This window comes from Gopherus evgoodei, chromosome 7 (genome assembly GCF_007399415.2).
Source record: "Gopherus evgoodei ecotype Sinaloan lineage chromosome 7, rGopEvg1_v1.p, whole genome shotgun sequence".
Classification (NCBI taxonomy): Eukaryota; Metazoa; Chordata; order Testudines; family Testudinidae; genus Gopherus; species Gopherus evgoodei.
Genome location: NC_044328.1, coordinates 84,058,208 through 84,077,722, shown reverse-complemented (window position 1 = coordinate 84,077,722; position 19,515 = coordinate 84,058,208). Strand labels below are relative to the sequence as shown.

At 42.4% G+C, this 19,515-nt stretch overlaps 1 protein-coding gene across 2 annotated transcripts in view; it reads left to right on the top strand.

Annotated features, from left to right (window-relative positions):
• Positions 1–4,651: 4,651 nt before the first annotated feature.
• Positions 4,652–19,515, top strand: part of RAD54L2 (RAD54 like 2) — a 92,149-nt gene continuing 77,285 nt past the window's right edge. For both annotated transcript variants that reach the window (XM_030568315.1, XM_030568314.1), the window contains exon 1: positions 4,652–4,779. The gene's annotated coding sequence lies outside the window, so the exon portion shown is untranslated. The remainder of the gene's footprint in view (positions 4,780–19,515) is intronic.

The following is a 19,515-nucleotide window of genomic DNA, read 5'->3' as shown; positions in this document are numbered from 1 at the left end:
TCTGCTACTGCTTGGAAGTGGGATGATACTATTCACCAGCTAGAAATCCCAGACACAGAGTAGTGGACGGCTTTAATGTTGATGCCTTGAATACTAAAAATTGAATTGGAAAATTTTATCCTGTAAACGATTAACTTACCTCAAGAAGTCTAAAGAAACCACATGCTCACTTCCTTAGCAATAATAGAGAACAAAGAATAGATTTAGAGTCTACATTGTGCTCAAAGAAGTTGGACAAGAACTTTAAAAGTGCTTTCCCATTTGACCACCAGGAGTGAAATGTTTGCTGAGATAGCAGGAGCTAAATTCTTCAGTCATTTAGATTAATGGGCAGGTTCCCATGGACACAGACAACTCCAATATTTGCTCTTTTAATGCAACAGTAGGAAGATACTGGTTCTTGTGACTGCCTTTCGGAGTATGCACAGCCCCAGAGGGGAGGGGGAGAAGGGAGAGAGGGGAAGGGGGAGAGGAAGAGAGAGAGGGGGGTGTGTGTGTGTGTGTGTGTGTGTGTGTGTGTGTGTGTGTGTGTGTGTGTGTGTGTGAAGGATTTGAAAAGAATACTGACTTCTACATGAGAATTGAAGTTCTTTCGCACGGCTGAAAGAAATCCATCTCTGCACAGATGATTCAGAGGGAGGGCTTGGAGTTGTCGTGCTACAGAGACGAGGGATTTAAAGTCTACTTGTAATGAATGATGGGAGTGACAGCTATGAGAGTGACAGAGAAAATGTAAGTGCAAATCACGGAAGGGATGCTAGGTTATAGAATCATAGACTCTCAGGACCAATCCCCAACTAAATCATCCCAGCCAGGGCTTTCTCAAGCCTGACCTTAAAAACCTCTAAGGAAGGAGATTCCACCACCTCCCTAGTAACTCATTCCAGTGTTTTCACCACCCTCCTAGTGAAAATGTTTTTCCTAATATCCAACCTAAATCTCCCCCAATGCAACTTGAGACCATTACTCCTTGTTCTGTCATCTGATACCACTGAGAACGGTCTAGATCCATCCTCTTTGGAACCCCTTTTCGGGTAGTTGAAAGCAGCTATCAAATCCCCCCTCATTCTTCTCTTCTGCAGACTAAATAATCCCAGTTCCCTCAGCCTCTCCTAATGTGCTCCAGCCTCCTAATAATTTTTGTTGCCCTCCACTGGACTCTTTCCAATTTTTCCACATCTTTCTTCTAGTGTGGGGCCCATAATTGGACACCATACCCCAGATGAGACCTCACCAATGCCAATAGAAGGGAACAATCACTTCCCTCGATGTGCTGGCAATGCCCCTACTTATACAGCTCAAGATGCTGTTAACCTTCTTGGCAACAAGGGCACACAGTTGACTCATATCCAGCTTCTTGTCCACTGTAACCCCTAGGTCCTTTTCTGCAGAACTGCTGCCTAGCCATTTGGTTCCTAGTCTGTAGCAGTGAATGGGATTCTTCCGTCCTAAGTGCAGGACTCGCACTTGTCCTTGTTGAACCTCATCAGATTTCTTTTGGCCCAATCCTCTAACTTGTCTAGGTCCCTCTGTATCCTATCCCTACCATCCAGCATATCTACCACTCCTCCCAGTTTAGTGTCATCTGCAAAATTGCTGAGGGTGCAGTCCACACCATCCTCCAGATAATTAATGAAGATATTGAACAAAACTGGCCCCAGGACTGACTCTTGGGGCACTCTGCTTGATACCATCTGTCAACTAGACATGGAGCCATTTTGAGCCCGACGATCTAGCCAGCTTTCTATCCATCTTATAGTCCATTCATCCCAGCCCATACTACTTTAACTTGCTGGCAAGAATGCTGTGGGAGACCATATCAAAAGCTTTGCTAAAGTCAAGGAATAACACATCCACTGCTTTCCTGTCATCCACAGAGACCGTTATTTCATCATAGAAGGCAAATAGGTTAGTCAGGCATGACTTACCCTTGGTGAATACATGCTGACTGTTCCTGATCACTTTCCTCTAAGTGCTTCAGAATTGATTCCTTGAGGACCTGCTCCATGATTTTTCCAGGGATTGAGGTAAGGCTGACTGGCCTATAGTTCTCTGGATCCTCCTTCTTACCTTTTTTAAAGATGGGCACTACATTAGCCTTTTTCCAGTCATCCGGGACATTCTCCGATTGCCATGAGTTTTCAAAGATAATGGCCAATGGCTCTACAGTCACATCTGCCAACTCCTTTAGCACCCTTGGATGCAGAACATCCGGCCCCATGGACTTTTGTGCTCATCCCACTTTTCTAAATAGTCCTGAACCACCTCTTTCTCCACAGAAGGCTGGTCACCTCCTCCCCATACCGTACTTCCCAGTGCCATAGTCTAGCAGCCGACCTGGTTTGTGAAGACAGAGAGGCAAAAAAAGCATTGAGTAGATTATTTTTTTCCACATCCTCTGTCACTAGGTTGACTCTTCATTCAGTAAGGGGCCCACACTTTCCTTGATCTTTTTTCTTGTTGCTAACATACTTGAAGAAACCCTTGTTACTCTTAACATCCCTTGCTAGCTGCAACTCCAAGTGTGATTTGGCCTTCCTGATTTTTAAGACCTTTTGGAAAGGTCTTGCATGTGGCTGTACAGTCATAGCTTAAAAGCTGAAACAGACCATAAATCACTGACTGCAATATACAAAGAACTTAAAAATGCCTCCGAGGGTACAGCATTTACTTCTGAAGGTAAAAAAAGTGTGACACAGCTGCAGCATTCCAGCCAGAATGTTACCTAAGTGATTACAGATGTGCTGTCAATAAAGTACTGTATTATATGATACCATGTTGTCCATTCCACAAAAATCTGCAAACATTTCACTCGTAGAATATCAGGATTGGAAGGGACCTCAGGAGGTTATCTAGTCTAAGCCCCTGCTCAAAGCAGGCCCAGTCCCCAGATAGATTTTTGCCCAGATCCCTAAATGGCCCCCTCAAGGATTGAACTCACAACCCTGGGTTTAGCTGGCAATGGAATAGAACCATTTGTTTAGACTGCTTACTCTTCTGAAAATAGTCTGATATTTTCTGTTTCTGTTCACCATTTTAGTTCATTTCACTGAGGGCTTGTTTCGTCATAATTACTTCCCTACCAATGTTGTTGCTCCCTACTTTAGCATTCATACCTTTAGGCATCCTCACTAGTATAACAGCAAATATTAGTCTAAATTAAAACTTAAGTACAGGTCTCAAATGAACAAAGTAATGCAGTGTCACACTCCTGGCTGAGTCCCCAATGTGGATGGTCACCAGTCTGTTTATAATTGGATCCAACCTTTGAATCTGCCCTTCTGTGATCTGAGGCCCTTTGTTCTTAGGCTGCTTTTCCTCCTTTTTTGGCTCCTGCATCTCTAGAATGTATATGACCTCTGTAAAGGAAGAAGAAGTTGAGCTACAGTGATATGGGAGAGGCCGCCAACTTGATTGCCAGAACAAGCAGTTCATTTTGCCATTTTTTTCCTTTTAGTGAAAGTCTAGCTTAATACTGTGCAAGATACAAACTGGACAGTCCCACTGCATAGTTTATACAATATGGCCCATAGTAAACCTAGTGGGCTTACTCTTGCTTCCTTGGACTTCCTGCTTGGGCCCAGTTTGTATGTTACAGGGACAAGCACATAGTAGGTGTTCATTAAATAATTGCACTACCTGGCTGTTTGCTACAATCACACTCTAAAGCAGCACAATAAAGTCTTATAAATGGTTCAATGCAAATGCAATACTTACTTCCCAGATAACATCATTGGGATGACAATTCTGGGCTGCACCATCAACTGGACTCTGTACTACAAAGCAGTGAGTACACCTAAGCCACAGTTCACAGGAGCCATGTAAAGCAACATTGGTAATGCTAGAAATAAGCAGTCTGACTTTACCAGGTCCAGCCCCTAGATGGAATTAAAGTGTTGTAATTCACAGTTTCCTGCTCTCAGTTCTGCACTTAATGGACATTGCTTCTGAATAGTGGTCATGCGTGTCCGGTCTGTTTTGCCTCTCAGCAATTGTAGGGGTTGACTTAACCCCACCACTCAGATATCATTAGGCGTCAAGTGCATCTTCAGGACTGTGGAGCCAGCGCTAATGTGATGGGGTGAATTGTTTTTTTTACAGAGCAGGGATATTCAAAATGCACTGCTCCCAGGGCCCATGAGGCCTGCTGAATTTTCATATACAGCCACTTGCTGTCTCAGAACATGCAGTGTGAGGCCACATCTGAGCAACAGGGACTTACAGTCCAACCTGAACTCGAGGATCCAGCACTTTCTAATAAACAACCAAGGGAGACTGGAGTATTTGGCCTATGTGGGTTCAAGATAGGGAACAGATGTTTATCTGCATGGTGCGTGATACCCTCTGGTTCCAGGACTGATTGCCACCCAGCCCTTCGGTGGCAAAGTTTGGGTGTGGCCATGTGGAGAGCTGTGGGACTGGAGGGGAGCAGGAGTTTCCGCTGGCCCCGCTAGGAAACTAGGCTCAGCAGGAATTCTTCCCTCAGAACACCAGGCGCCTCCCTCCAGGGGGCTCCTGCTGCCATCTCTCCCGCCCCCTGGGAGGTGGGAACCTATCTCCTCCCCGCGGAACCTTTGCTGCGGAGGCGCCTGTTGCCGCCCGGGGGATCCTATCGCTGCGCTGGCCGGGGGGACGCTTACCGAAGCGGACCCCGAGCGGAGGCTGAGCGCGGAGCAGAGAAGGCGCGGGCGGAGCGGAGCCGCTCCCGGGGCCGGCAAGGTACCTGCAGCTGGAGGAGTCACCGAGCCCCGCAGCCCGGCCCGCAGCCCCGCCGGGGAGGTGAGCGCTGGGCTGCCGCTGAAGGCACGGGGCGGGGGACGTGCCACAATGGAGGCGCCGGGGCTGGCGGCAGGGGAGCAGGGCCCTGGGGGAGAGGCCCAGGCCGCGCCCACCCTGGGGAAGAGGGGGCCAAGCCTTACGCGGGACATCAGTAATGGGGCAGGCTGGGGACTGACAAATACCTGGAGACGCTGGAGCCCGTTGTGTGGCACTGTCCAAGGGGGGCGGGGCACAACTATGGGCAGCCTGGCCCTGGACAACGTGAATTATGCCTTGTGGGATTATACTGGAGGAGGGGAGAAACCGGCTTCCCGGGGAGTGAAGAGCCGTGCGCCGGGCCGGAACCCCCGCAGGAGGAGGGTCTGGCAGGCCAGCACTGGGTTGAAGCCCCGCTGAGTTAGGCAGAAGCTGCGGACGGTCAGAGTGAAGTGGAAGCAGAGGAAATAGAACTTTTAATTTGGACCTGTAGTCTGGAGACGGGGCGATGTGCGTACTGGAGGCAGGGAAGGTAACAGCTTGGAAATCAGGCTCCTGCTCCTAAATGAACAGGGACAGCCCCAAGGAGATTTATATAAGGGTGAACAGATAATAGTGTAACAGAATACACTTTCTTGCTCTTCAAACAGAAAACCGATCTGCATGTGAGAAATTAATTGTGCTTCCTTGTTCCCCTTGCCTCATAACACAGGAACAAGGGGCATTCAATGAATTAAAAGGTGTCAAATTCAAAACTGAAAAAAGGAAATACTCTTACACAGAACATGTAATTAGACTGTGGAACTCATTGCCACAAGGAGTTAAGATCAAGAACTTACTAAGATTTAAAAAGTGCTAGGATGGGTAACAAGGCCGTCCAGAGTTATAATTAATAATAATGTAAAGGATATTAAACCTCTTGCTTCAAGGTTTATGCTAATATCTAACTATTAGTGATCAGGATGAGATCTAAGGTGTGTGTGTATAGGGGGGAGCAGCAGCTTATCCCATACTTGCCTATTGTTTGGTTCTTACATTTTCCTTTGAAGCATCTGGTACGGATTGCTGTCAGAGGTTGGATACCTGCCCTAGATGGATCTTGGCTCTGATCCAGTCTATCAATTTCTACGTGTAAAACATTTTTCTAATTTAAATGTTATTGTTTAGTCACATTCAATAGTATTAGTAAACAGATACTTAAAACAACAATGTGGGTTTCTAGTATTTTGTTGTGATATTGTTGGATGGACTGTGAGGACCCTTTATGATATTTGTGGATGGGTTTTGGAGGCTATTCATTATTCTGTGGTGCTGTAACTTTTTCATTTGATTTTCCTCTTCACCAATCCATAATTCTGTATTTATGTTGAGTAATGTACAGTTCATTTTCACTGATGCCTCTTGTTTGTGACGTAAGACTGTAGAAGCTCACATCGGTGAGACACTTGTACATTTCATTAATATGTCTTCCCATGGATTTATATAGAATTTATTAGAATAGAAGTTCTTGTTTTTAAAAAAGTTTACATCTCTTAGTTAAAACACAACAGCAGCATCTTGACTGCGGACTCACCAAGCCAGCAGGGGTTTACGTTGTCAAGACTTTTCAGTGAAAAGAGCCAGAATGTCACTTCGCCCCTTCATCTTAAGTGGTTAATAGTTATCTTACTTATCATCATTGCATTTGGTTAACTATTCAGCTGTTGGTAGACCTACTAGAAATATCCAGGTAATGTGCTTATTCACTGGGATGCTCCTATGTCCAGTAATTTGAAAGTACCATTCCCAGGTATAAAGCTATAATTTTTGAAAACAGTAGGATGAAGAGCTTCAGCTTCAGAATGGAGAGGGGTAACTAGTGGTGTTCCCCAAGGGTCAGTCCTAGGACCAATTCTATTCAATTTATTCATAAATGATCTGGAGAAAGGGGTAAACAGTGAGATGGCAAAGTTTGCAGATGATACTAAACTACTCAAGATAGTTAAGACCAAAGCAGATTGTGAAGAACTTCAAAAAGATCTCACAAAACTAAGTGATTGGGCAACAAAATGGCAAATGAAATTTAATGTGGATAAATGTAAAGTAATGCACACTGGAAAAAATAACTCCATCTATACATACAGTATGATGGGGGCTAATTTAGCTACAGCGAGTCAGGAAAAAGATCTTGGCGTCATCGTGGATAGTTCTCTGAAGATGTCCACGCAGTGCGCAGAGGCGGTCAAAAAAGCAAACAGGATGTTAGGATTCATTAAAAAGTGGATAGAGAATAAGACTGAGAATATATTATTGCCCTTATATAAATCCATGGTACGCCCGCATCTCGAATACTGTGTACAGATGTGGTCTCCTCACCTCAAAAAAGATATTCTAGCACTAGAAAAGGTTCAGAAAAGGGCAACTAAAATGATTAGGGGTTTGGAGAGGGTCCCATATGAGGAAAGATTAAAGAGGCTAGGCCTCTTCAGCTTGGAAAAGAGGAGACTAAGGGGGGATATGATAGAGGTATATAAAATCATGAGTGATGTGGAGAAAGTGGATAAGGAAAAGTTATTTACTTATTCTCATAATACAAGAACTAGGGGTCACCAAATGAAATTAATAGGTAGCAGGTTTAAAACAAATAAAAGGAAGTTCTTCTTCACACAGCGCACAGTCAACTTGTGGAACTCCTTACCTGAGGACGTTGTGAAGGCTGGAACTATAACAGTGTTTAAAAGGGAACTGGATAAATTCGTGGTGGCTAAGTCCATAAATGACTATTAGCCAGGAAGGGTAAAGAATGGTGTCCCTAGCTTCTGTTCATCAGAGGATGGAGATGGATGGCAGGAGAGAGATCACTTGATCATTGCCTGTTAGCTTCACTCCCTCTGGGGCATCTGGCATTGGCCACTATCGGTAGACAGATACTGGGCTAGATGGACCTTTGGTCTGACCCGCTATGGCCGTTCTTATGTTCTTATGACATTATTGGCCCCTGCTATTTGAATAGGAGGTCTCCAGGAAGAACCCGGGTGCTCCTATAAGAAGAGGTGTTGGTGATTCAGTATGTGAGGTGAGTCAGCACTGAACCAATATCCCAGTCCTGTTGGTTGGGGTGCCACCAGTAATCACTGAGCCACTTATGTTTAAAGATCCAATAGCCTTTTTAATGAAGAATATGAGCATTTAGCCATTGTGTACTGGCCAGACTCCAGCCAGAGTTACTGCGTAACTTCTGCCTCCCTAAATTCCCCTTGAAAGTTCACTTGGATGGAATATGCTACTCCAGTTTATACTGAACGATAGCACAATGTAGGCGGTATGCTTTTAAAAAATGGCTCTGGTCCATCACAGATGTGGCTGCACTTCAGTTGTGAGATTGAATTCATTGTAAGATCTTTTGGGATTCTATCAATTCAATATTTTATATGTATATTATGATGGGTGGGTGAGTGTTTTGTGTTTCACCAGTATTTCCTACAAATGACTGTCTGCCCCTTCCTTGTTGCTATGCCATAATTTCACCTTTATTCTCATTGGTTAGGTGCCGTATCCTGCAAGCCTGTCTGTCTTGCTGTATCTCGTTTTGATTGCCCCAAAATACTCTTTGTTTCAAATACCTACTATTCTAAATATGACTGGGTCATTAGGGTAAGGGTGGTGGTGGTGCTGAAATAAGTATTCCTTCAGGATTTGAGCTGAAATTTAAAAACAGAAAGTTTGTTGTCCACAGATGTTGTGTTATTTTTAAATAACATTTATAGGTGGCAGATCAAAGACATTATAATGCAGTTCTTTCTAATCATGCAGTTAAGTTATGCTGTAGTTTTAACTCTACTGCTTTCAGACGTTTATAACTTTTTGGGAAATAATTCTGCAGGGAAATTTTCTGTGCTCATTCTGAATGTGAATTCTGTGTAGCAAATGAGTGAAATTACTTTTGGGTATTCTTGAGTTAAGAAACGTTTCAGCTGCTGTATCTTCTACTCAACAAAAAAGGGTTTAAGTTTTAAAAACTTGACGCTTGCCATGGATTTAATACTCAAAGAGGGGAAACACCTTTGATATCTTGAAACTTGGCTTAGAAATAAGTTTGCATATTTTGTGCATCTAACATATTTTCTAAAAAATACTTAATAACGTACTGAGGTGGGGAGTATATTGAAGTAATTCCATCTTTTTCTCATCCTAACTAGTAAGAACAAAAGCTGTTGGTGAGTACTGTGTACAGGCAGTTAGCATTTATTGATTACTAAACATTGTTGAATGCATCTATTTGATTCAGTAAGTTGAAGGAAGTGTCAGGAAATGTGCAATTGAATGCACTGAAATAATGAAAACTGAGACATTTTCTAAAGTAAAGTCTAAACATTTTCAAGGATTATTAGACAGAAAATTAGAATGGATTTGTGCTCATCTCAAAAAGTGCAGAAGTTGGTTTCATTAAACTCTTCCAGATCAAATGTGCCATTGAATGCAATTTTGTCTGTTGAAGTGGAAGAGCAGAACATTGATGAGTTTAAAACTGCAAGTGAGACATATTCAATGCCTTTGGTGTCATTGCAGTGTTGCTGTGATGATTCAAATCTTGTGTAGGATCTTCTAGCAGCTACTGAGTATCAACTTCAGGACCAGTCTCAGTGTGACTCTGATGCCTCAAAATGTCAAAGATTACTTGGCAATAATGCCATTAAAATAACTTGAACTTGACAAGAAAGTTGCATCCTTTTTATATTGTCACCTTAATTGTTTTCCAAAGTGAGCAATACATAGAAGTGATTGAAGTATTTTGTCTTGGATACATACTTTTGTCCTAGACTTAAACCTGCACGTCCACCACTGTGTGCTTCAAGTGAAGAAATAGAGGAAAAGATAAAGGAAGAACCAGAAGAATCAACATTGACAGTAATGGAAGATGGTTGGTCAAGCATGAGAGAGGACTCTCTAATGGTGGCAAGCATCCATGGAGGGAATGTGTGTTCTACTTAAACTGCTGAATAATTGTATGCAAATGGCAGATGATTCCCTCAAGAATGTAGAGAAAATCATAACAAAAAGATCTTTGCCAGTTGCTCAGATATGAAGCTAAGGGAGTATTTCTTAGGAGTCATTCAAAATTTTGTGTGTTCAGTACAATATTTAAAGGAACATTTACTGCAGCCCTAAAGCATGTGATGGAAGTTCAAAATTTCTTTGACAGTTAACATCAACCTCTTGATTGGTTGAAAATAGGAGAACAGATGCCTGTAGTTCACAACAACGCTTAATGGAACTAACAGGAAGACTGTGGCCTGGTCTACATGCAGAAAGTTTTAATGGCATAACTGTCGGTAAAGGGTGTGATTCTTTTCTTTGCTCACATGACTTTGCTGGTAAAGCCCTAGTGTAGACACAATTATGGCTTATTTCATTTCCTAAATGGAAATAAGATACAATGACCAGTATAATTGCGTCTACTCTGGGATTTTTTTTTGTTGCTTTAATTATGCAGAGTTAAAGGAGCAAAGTGCAGAAAAGCCCCAAATCCGTACAACTGCATCCAAATACCATAAGTATATTGAAACTTTCACTGAATATGAGGAGAACTTTGATCAGGACATAAGACACAAAACATAATACATGCTTTATATAACAAGGGAATCTAAAAGGAGGTACTAAACTTATTAAAAAAATGGAAGGAGGTTTTGTAATAATTTGACAGATTACAGGCAAATAATGCTACAGTCAATCTCTCTGAAAATCTTGCTTGATCTAATAAAGAACTGGAACTACACAAGAAGAGAATAATTCATATAATCGAGAGAACCCTTCCGTTTCTTAGTTTGTATGACTGATTCCAAATACATAGAAAGGTCAAGTTTTAAGTCCAGTACAGAAGAGGTGAAACGTGGCTGATGTAACATCATCCTGAGTTTGTTCTTTTTTCTTCTGGTATTTAAAATCAAAGATCCAGGTTTCTACCCAAAATCTCAGTTTGTGAAGATTGGCACAGTCCATAAGAATAGTGAGAAATGGTGGAAGTGATGTGACAGAAAACAGGACAGTTAAATTCAGAATTTTATCATTTAAAAAAAAAAACAACCCTGTAATCTTGGCCTCAGATAAGCATGTTGCTAGTGCATTTGCACTGGTTTAGTATACACTGAAATAGACTACCTCTTGAAAATGTGATTAAGTTGGTAAAAATGGGTTGGTATATCAGGGTCTTATCCAGCTTTCCACAGCCATGAATTGGAGCTGGTTCAGCCCATATGGGCTATCTAACAAAGGCCAGGAGGGATGACTACTGTCAGTCTGTTACAGATCACTGAATCAAACTAGAGAACAGGATGAGTTTCTCTTTAAGCACCTGTCTGTTTTGTGTGGAAAAAAATACTGTGTTCTTATGGGGAACTTGAATTTGGGAAACATGCTGGAGGTCTCATGCAGCCAACAGTAGAATGTTGTTAGATTTTTAAAAAATTATAGATGATTTTCTGACACACAGGGTATTGCACCCAACATACAGTAACTCTATTTTGGGTCTCTTTCTGATGAATAAAAATGAATTAATCACTGGACTGGATGTTGGTGGTTGCCGAGGGACCAGTGATCATGACCTGGTTACGTTCAGTGTGGGCAAACATAAGATAGTTCCAACAAGTAATGTGTATATACAGTATTCTCCTGATTATCTGAATAACATGGGGGAGACAGATTTTATTCGGATAACCAGGAGTTCATGTAACTGAGAAGCTCAGAGCTATTCACCGGCTGGGAGGGGACTCGTTCTCCTCCTCCTCAGTCCTGGCCAGGAGTCTTTTCTTTGCCCCACTCACAACCATGACAGGGGCTGCAGAGGGGTCCCTGTGCTGCTGCAGGGCCAGTGACGCCCAGTCCCTGCAGGTGCAAGGTGTGGCAGGAGGAGGCTGCAGTCAGAGCAGAGACACCTGGCCAGGACTCTGTTCTGCCCTGCCAGGACTGCAGCCTTCCATCCATCTTCCACCCGCAGGGATCGTGTGTGTGTGACCCTGTGGCAGTGCAGGAGCCCTCTGTAGCTCCCTCCATGCCTCCTGTGACAACAGGGCTGCAGAGGGCTCCCTGTGTTGCCACAGGAGCCATTCAGCAGCAGAGTGGTTTCCCCCATGGCCAGGGGCTTGTCCTTCTCCTCACAGTCTTGGCTGGGAAGGTCTCTGCTCTACTTGCTGTACCTCCTTATTATCCAGATCCCTTCCTTGCCCTCTGCAACATGTATCTCATGTTGGGGGACAAGAAAGAAATTCAGATATTGTGTTGGGTTTCAATAATAGGGTTTCAGATAAATGGGAGTATTCTGTACTTGGTGCTTCAAAAGGCTAGTTTACCAAAATAGAAGAAAACTATGAGTGAAATGATTGGGGGGAAGGGAGGAAATTAGGCAGAAAAATTAAATAGTCAAAAAGCCACGATTACACAATCAAGAAAAAGGATACTTTTGGCAAAAACCCCATTCTGGTTCAGAGGTGAATTGAAAGCAGCAATTAGAAATAAAAAGCAATGTCTATCAAATGGGGCAGCAGATAGCAATCAATATCAATTAGTAGTTATGAAGTGTAGAAAGTTTATAAGGGAAGCTAAAGACATCAGGAAAAAATCCATGACAGGCAGGGTGAAGGGCAGTAAGGAGGAGTTTCAATATATCAGAAACCAGCGCAATCCTAGCATTGGTATTACTAGATGGAAATAATAATTTTTTTATAAAGCTGCATAAAAATTAAGTGTTGAATACCTATTTCTCTTCTGTATTTGGAAAGAAGCAGGCTGTGCCGTATCACATGAGGCTGACGACATATTTTCCAGTCCATTAGTAACTAAGGAGGGTTTTAAACAACATCTACTAGACAAAAACATTTTAAAATCAGGAGGCCCAGAAAACTTGCACCCAAGAGTCCTAAAATAGTTGACTGAAGAGCTCTCTAGCCAGTGATGTTAATTTTTAATATATCTTGGAATATTGTGGAAATTTCAGAAACCCGGGAGTAATATTTTGCAAATATTCCAAAAGGGTAAGCAGGGTGACCCAGCTATCTGAAGGCTGGTTAACCTGAATCAGTCTCAGGCAAAATAATGGAATGGTTGATATGAGATTCAATTGTTAAAGAATTAAAGGATAGAAATATAATTAATGCCAGTCAACATGGTTTATGGAAAATAAGTTTTGTCGAACCTGACTTCATTCAATGAGATTACAGATTTGATTGCTAAAGGTAACTGTGTAAATGTAATAGACTTTGTGCTGCACAACATTTTGATTAAAAAATTAGCACTATACAGTATCAATAAAGCACTCATTGTATGGATTAAGAACTGACTAACTGACAGGTCTCAAAAGTAGTTGTCAATGAAGAATTGTCATTGAATGGGAATGTGTCTTATGGGGTTCCACAAGGATTGATACTGGGTCTGATGCTATTCAACATTTTGATCAATGATCTGGAAGTAAATATAAAATCACTGCTGATAAAATTTGTGGATGACACAAATATTAATGGAGTGATGAACAGTGACAATAGGGCAGTCGGAGAAAATGATCTGGGTTGCTTGGTAAGTGAGGAACATTCAAACAAAATATGTTTTAATACAGCCAAATTCAAAGTTATCCATCTGGGAACAAGAAGTTCAGGCCATATCTACAGACTGGGGGACTGGATCCTGGAAAACAGCATCTTTGAAAAGGATTTAGTAATCTTGGTGGACAAGCAACTGAATGTGAGCTCCCAGGGCTGATATTGTGGCAAAAAGAGCTAATGTAATCCTTGAATGTAGAAACGGGAGTGGTGAATAGGGAAATGATGTAATTGGTGAGAGAGTTCTGGCGCTGACATTTTTAAAAGGGTGTTGAAAAACTGGAAAGGGTATAGAAGAGAACCAGAAAAACGATTAAAGGGCTGAAGAAAAATGCTTTACAATGAGAGACTAAAAGGGCTCAATTTGTTTAACTTATCAAAAAGAAAATTGAGAGGTGACTTGATTACAGTTTATAAGTACTTTCGTGGGGAGAATATACTGGGTGCCTACGTGCTCTTCTTTCTAACAGAGAAAGACATGACATAAGAACCAAAGACTGGAAGTTAAAGCCAGACAATTTCAAATTGGAAATTGAGCACAATTTTTAACAGTGAGGGTGATTAATCACTGGAACAAATTACTAAGTGAAGTAAGTGGTGGATTCTTCGTCTCTTGACGTCTTCAGATCAAGACTTAAAGCATTTCTGGAACACATGATTTAGGCAAACCGTAGTTGTTGGGCTCAACATATGGGTAACCAAGTGAAATTTAGTGGCCTGTGGTATGCAGGAGTTCAGACTAGGTGATCTAATGGTCTCTTCTGTCCTTAAACTCTAGTTAGTAGACTGGGGACTTGATTATTGTGGTGGTGTTTTACTTACAGTATTGGAAACTTTTCTTTCAATTCATGTACTTTTTTCTGCCTGAGGAATAGTTATGCTTATGAAGTAAACCACTTAGTTTGGGTTTCATAAACTTTTGACCTCCTCCTCCTCTCCCCCCCCCCCCGCCCCCAAATGTGTGGTTTATGGGGATGGGCTTTTGGGAAGAAATGGGGAAAAATCACAACCACCATGACTCACTTCTTTAACAAGCTGCAATGCCCACCCTCCCTCTCTTCCTCAGGAATCGTGTGTACGTTGACAAAGGCCACTCACCAGTAGTTGGTGGGAAGGGTTATGTTGAACGTGTGGGGGCCTAAGCCAATTAACTTCTGCAGAATTTAATCTTTCACTGAAAAATTGTTGCCAGCCCCTGTGCTGTTGAGTAGCCTTGTGAATGTGAATCAAATGTAGAATGAGGCAGTGTTGTCTTTGTGTTTGCTCATAGCTTTATCAAGCAGCATCAGAGTGAAATTAACAGATTTCTGGGCAACTGCAGGAAATTAGCTGGGGTCTGTTGCCATTTTGTCCTGTCTACTGGAAGCCAAAAGGACATTAAGGGAAAGGTTAAAAGCCTCTCCCTCTGCAAGGAACCAGCTAAAGGTTGCTTCCATCAATACTCTATCCACCTGAGGTCTGGAGCTACCCTTTTTCCCTTTGTCTCCTAGATATTATTTCATGGGGGATAGGTCCATCAATGGCTAGTAGCCACAATGGGCAGGGATGGTGTCCCTCGCCTCTATTTGGGAATGGGCAACGGGGATGAATCACTTGATTATCGGTTCTGTTATTCCCTCTGGGGCACCTGAAGACAGGATACTGGGCTAGGTGGACCTTTGGTCTGACCCTGTATGGCCGTTCTTATGTTCATAAAGTGGAGGAAAATATTTTATTCTCTCTATACCTAGGTATTTTCCCCAGGTTTCTCTGCTGACAGGCTCACCAAAAAGAGATTTGCAGGAAGATATTTATCATTTCACCTCCTAATTTTCTTTTTTAAAGGGACCCTCTCTTTTGTTTTTATCTCCCTCTCTACCACTTTGCCACTAAAGAAGAGACAGCAAAGGAAAGAAGGGAGGGAGGTGTTGTAAACACATTTTTCACCTTGTCCTTACTATCACTGCAAGTGGGGCAAATAATGGAGGAAGTAAATGTGTTCTTTCTCTCAGCTCTCTCTGTGATCACCTTCAGCTGAATCTGTTTTACAAGTACTTAAATTAGAAGAACACAAATTTGGGGATGGATTCACTCCTCCTCTGTGACCCTAGTATGCTGCATTGGCATCAGAAAAGGACTGGCAGAGCCCAGGATCAGGTCTGGAGACAATTTGCCCTGGCACAATCTTTGTGAAAGGCAGCAAAAGGCCCTGCAGTAGGAGTGGGCTTAATTGTTGGAGGAGGTGGGTCTGCAATGACAGATTGCCATAATTTAGGCAGCCCTTTAAGGCTGTCTCTTATGTTAGGGACATTGCTGGCCTCTGCATTAGTCAAGAATTGGGAGGCCATGAGGTGACATATAGCCACATCAAGCCCTTTCCTCTTCCCTTGGGCTTCGAGTGTTTTGTTGTGCTTAACTGTGATGTAGAACACATGGGAAACTCTATTAAATCTGCAAATAATTCATATTTTCTGTTTTCCTAAATCTGCTATTGTGGATTTTTCTGTTAGTTTAAATTTTTTAGTCTTATTTGCTGCAGTCCTCCTTTAAATATATTGAAAGTGCGCCACATTCCACTACATAAATCCTGCCTGGAATAACATAAGCAAATCAGGCACTAGAGTTATTTATAAATGGAAAGAACACAAAAAAAGAGGATGGGAGAGGGATAGAGTAGGCCTCTTCTCCCTTCCTTCATGGTGCTGAGCATAAGTCCCTAGTTTCAGAGGATGGTAACTAAAGCAAGTTCCTCTTGACCAAGTTAAAAGAAAATACCTTGCCATTCTGACCGTTGGCTTCATGTCAATGTGGATTAAGGTTCTGTCTTCCTGAAGACATGAGTGTCATGTACCTTTTTCAGCCATCCCACTTTGATGTTGGTGAAACGTCCCTTGTGATCCACCAGTGCTAGCAGCACCATTGAAAAGTACCCCTTGTGGTTTATGTACTGCCTGCCAAGGTGGTCCAGTCCCAAGATAGTGATATGAGTTCTGTCTATCGCCCCACCACAGGGAATCACATTGCAGCAAAGTCATCCACTATGGGCTGCACATTTCCTGGAGTCACTACCCTTGATAGCAGCTCAGTGATTGCATTGGGTACTTGGATTGCAGCAGCCCCAACAGTAGATTTACCCACTCCAAACTGATTACTGACTGGTAGCTGTCTGATGTTGCAAACTTACAGAAGGCTATTGCCACTCACTTCTCAACTGTGAGGGCTGCTCTCATCTTGGTATTCTTGCGCTTCAAGGTAGGGGAAAGCAAATCATTAAGTTCCTTGAAAGTGCCCTTATGCATATGAAAGTTTTGCAGCCACTGGGAATCATCCCAGACCCGCAACACTATGCGGTCCCACCAGTCTGTGCTTGTTTCCCGGTCCCAGAATCAGCATTCCACAGCATGAATCTGCCCCATTACCACCATGACGTTCATATTGCCAGGGCCCGTTTGTGTCCATGTCCTCATCACTCTCGTCACCACGCTGCCGTTGCCTCCTTGCCTGCTTTTGCAGATTCTGGTTCTGCATGTACCGCATGATAATGCGCAAGGTGTTTACAGTGCTCACAACAGCAGCGGTGAGCTGAGCGGATTCCATGTTCGTCATGGTTTGGTGTCTGAAGGAGAGCAGGAAAGCAGAGTTGCAGTAGAATTGGCGGATGATGATGGATGCCATGAGAATAGATATTTATACCGAACGACGAGAGGACCTGCGAGGTGGATTCATGGCACCAGGAGAGCAGAGTTGTAGCAGAAGCAGTGGAAGATGACAGTTAGCACTGTGCAAATTTCCTGAGGACCCGGGAACCCATGACAGACAACATGGAGAAATTCGCTGTTGAGGCAATATCAGCAGAGCAGAGTTGCAGCGGAAGCGGTGTATGACGATGGTTTGCAGTCCTACTGCATCATCTGCTGCCAGCAGCACCCAGGACACAACAGTGGTGGTGGCAGTGAGCTGAGCTGAGCAGGCTGCATGCTTGCTATGGTATGGGGTCTGAAGGAGACCAGGAAAGCAGAGTTGCAGTGGAAGTGGTGTATGACGATGGTTTGCAGTCCTATTGCACTGTCTGCTGCCAGCAGCACCCAGGAAGCACCCAGGACACAACAATGGCAGTGTTGGTGAGCTGAGCTGAGCGGACTGCATGCTTGCCGTGGTACGGCATCTGCATGGAAAAAAGGCGTGAAATGATTTTCTGCCATTGCTTTCATGGAGGGAGGGGCTACTGATGACATGTACTGATGACATGTACTGCAACAATGTTTTTCCCCATCAGGCACTGGGAGCTTAACCCAGAATTCCAGTGGACGGTGGAGACTGTGGGAACTGTGGGATAGCTACCCACAGTGCACTGCTCCGTAAGTTGATGCTAGCCACGGTAGTGAGGACGCACTTCGCCGACTTAATGTGTTTAGTGTGAACATATGCAGTCAGCTGTATAAAATCGATTTCTAAAAATCAACTTCTATAAAATCGACCTAATTTCTTGTGTAGACATACATAAAATAGCACTGTTCTTTTTTTCTTGAAATGTTTGGCCCTTCTCCTTATCCCAGAACTGTCACCACCTAACCCATTCTCTCCCTTTCAGTAGCCACAGTGACCATCTTTTCAAGTGTGGATAAGAACTTTCTTTGTAAGCCATCAGTTTCACTCCTTAACTATCTAATGAAGCCCTTGTGGAACAGCGTGAGAAACCCCCTCTTCTCCCAACAACCGAGCAAGCTACCTTTGCTGGTGAATATGAGGAGAGACCAGAACTAGAATTCCAAACTGGGTTCCCTGCATGGTAGGGCACAACACTGTAACTTGGTAACTGGCTGCTATAGAACCATTCTGGCTCATTGTTAGAATAATTTTATTACTACTAAACCATTAGCAGATTCCTTAAGTAGGAAATTATTTGCGGTAGGGGCTATCTCTTACTCTGTGTGTGGATAACATCAAGCACAATAGAAACTCCCTCTCAGTTGGGGTTTTTAGGTGTGACTGTAAATAATAGTATAAATCCTAATCATGTCTATTTTGTGAAACTGATTGATACAGGATATATTCTCTGCCTTTTAGGTTTCTATTTCCTGTTAATATTTTATCTCTACTTGTTGTGCTGTTTTGTTTATTACTTACTTAGATTATTTCTTCTTAAAAGCAATACAGGTGGTATGAGTTTTATTTCTGTATAGTAACCAGATTTAATAAGTCTGCGAAGAATGCTTAGTTTGAAAATTATGTCCAAGAAAGGGTGGGCAGGAAACTGCTTATCTTAATAAAATGAGATATGGAGACGTTCATCTCTGCTACTTATATGAAATATTCTTATTTTTAAATCTGCTTTTTCGATGTGAGAGAGACATAGAAAATATCCATTAGGAAGTCTTGATATATATTTTTTCTTCAGAAAATTGTGGATGAAATAGAATGTGGTGTTACTTATAGAGACGAGTGCTATTAAGCATACATGAGCTCCCATGAAAAGAAAAGTTATGGTTATTATTAATATCTCTGAATTCAGTCCAAGTGAACAATGACCAAAAGTTCTTACAGTTAGATGAATGTTAGGTGGACTGGATGGATAACTTGGCAACCTCAATCCAGTTATTAATCATTCATGGAAGTGGGAAGAAGAGGGGGATAGGCACAGGAAATTCTGCCCCGACCTTTGTTTTAGCAGATGTCAGAGGCTGTGGTGGGATATTACTCTTGCTGTGTGTGATATCTCTAGTTTAGGATTGTGGCACATGGATGAGGTATTGTGGGAACTTTTGCATAGCTACTGCTCATTTTATACTTTGTGGATAAAGCGAACTCTTTAGGGCTGTCAGCACCTTTCACAAACACTAAACGGACTTTAAAAAAAAAGTTGTCTCTTGAAAGCTATTGAAGATCTATAAGTGAAGATCACTTAAAACCTACTCTTCCACACTACTGCATAGTTCTTCTTTCACCTGTCCTTCCTGCACCTAGGGTAGTGGCTTGGGAAGAGCATAGTCTAGTGGTCTTCTAAAATGAGATTTTCTGCTTCTGAATTTTAGGAGTTAAAATTTGGATTATGTCTTATATTAATATAAAACTCATTATGATCTGGTGCAGTAACATATAAAATCCCTAAAGCAGGGTGAATAAAAATCAGTGATTTAAAAAAAAAATTTAAAAATCAGATTTTGTATTTAAATCGGATTTTTTTGATAAAATGCTTTTTGAGGAAAAAACCTAT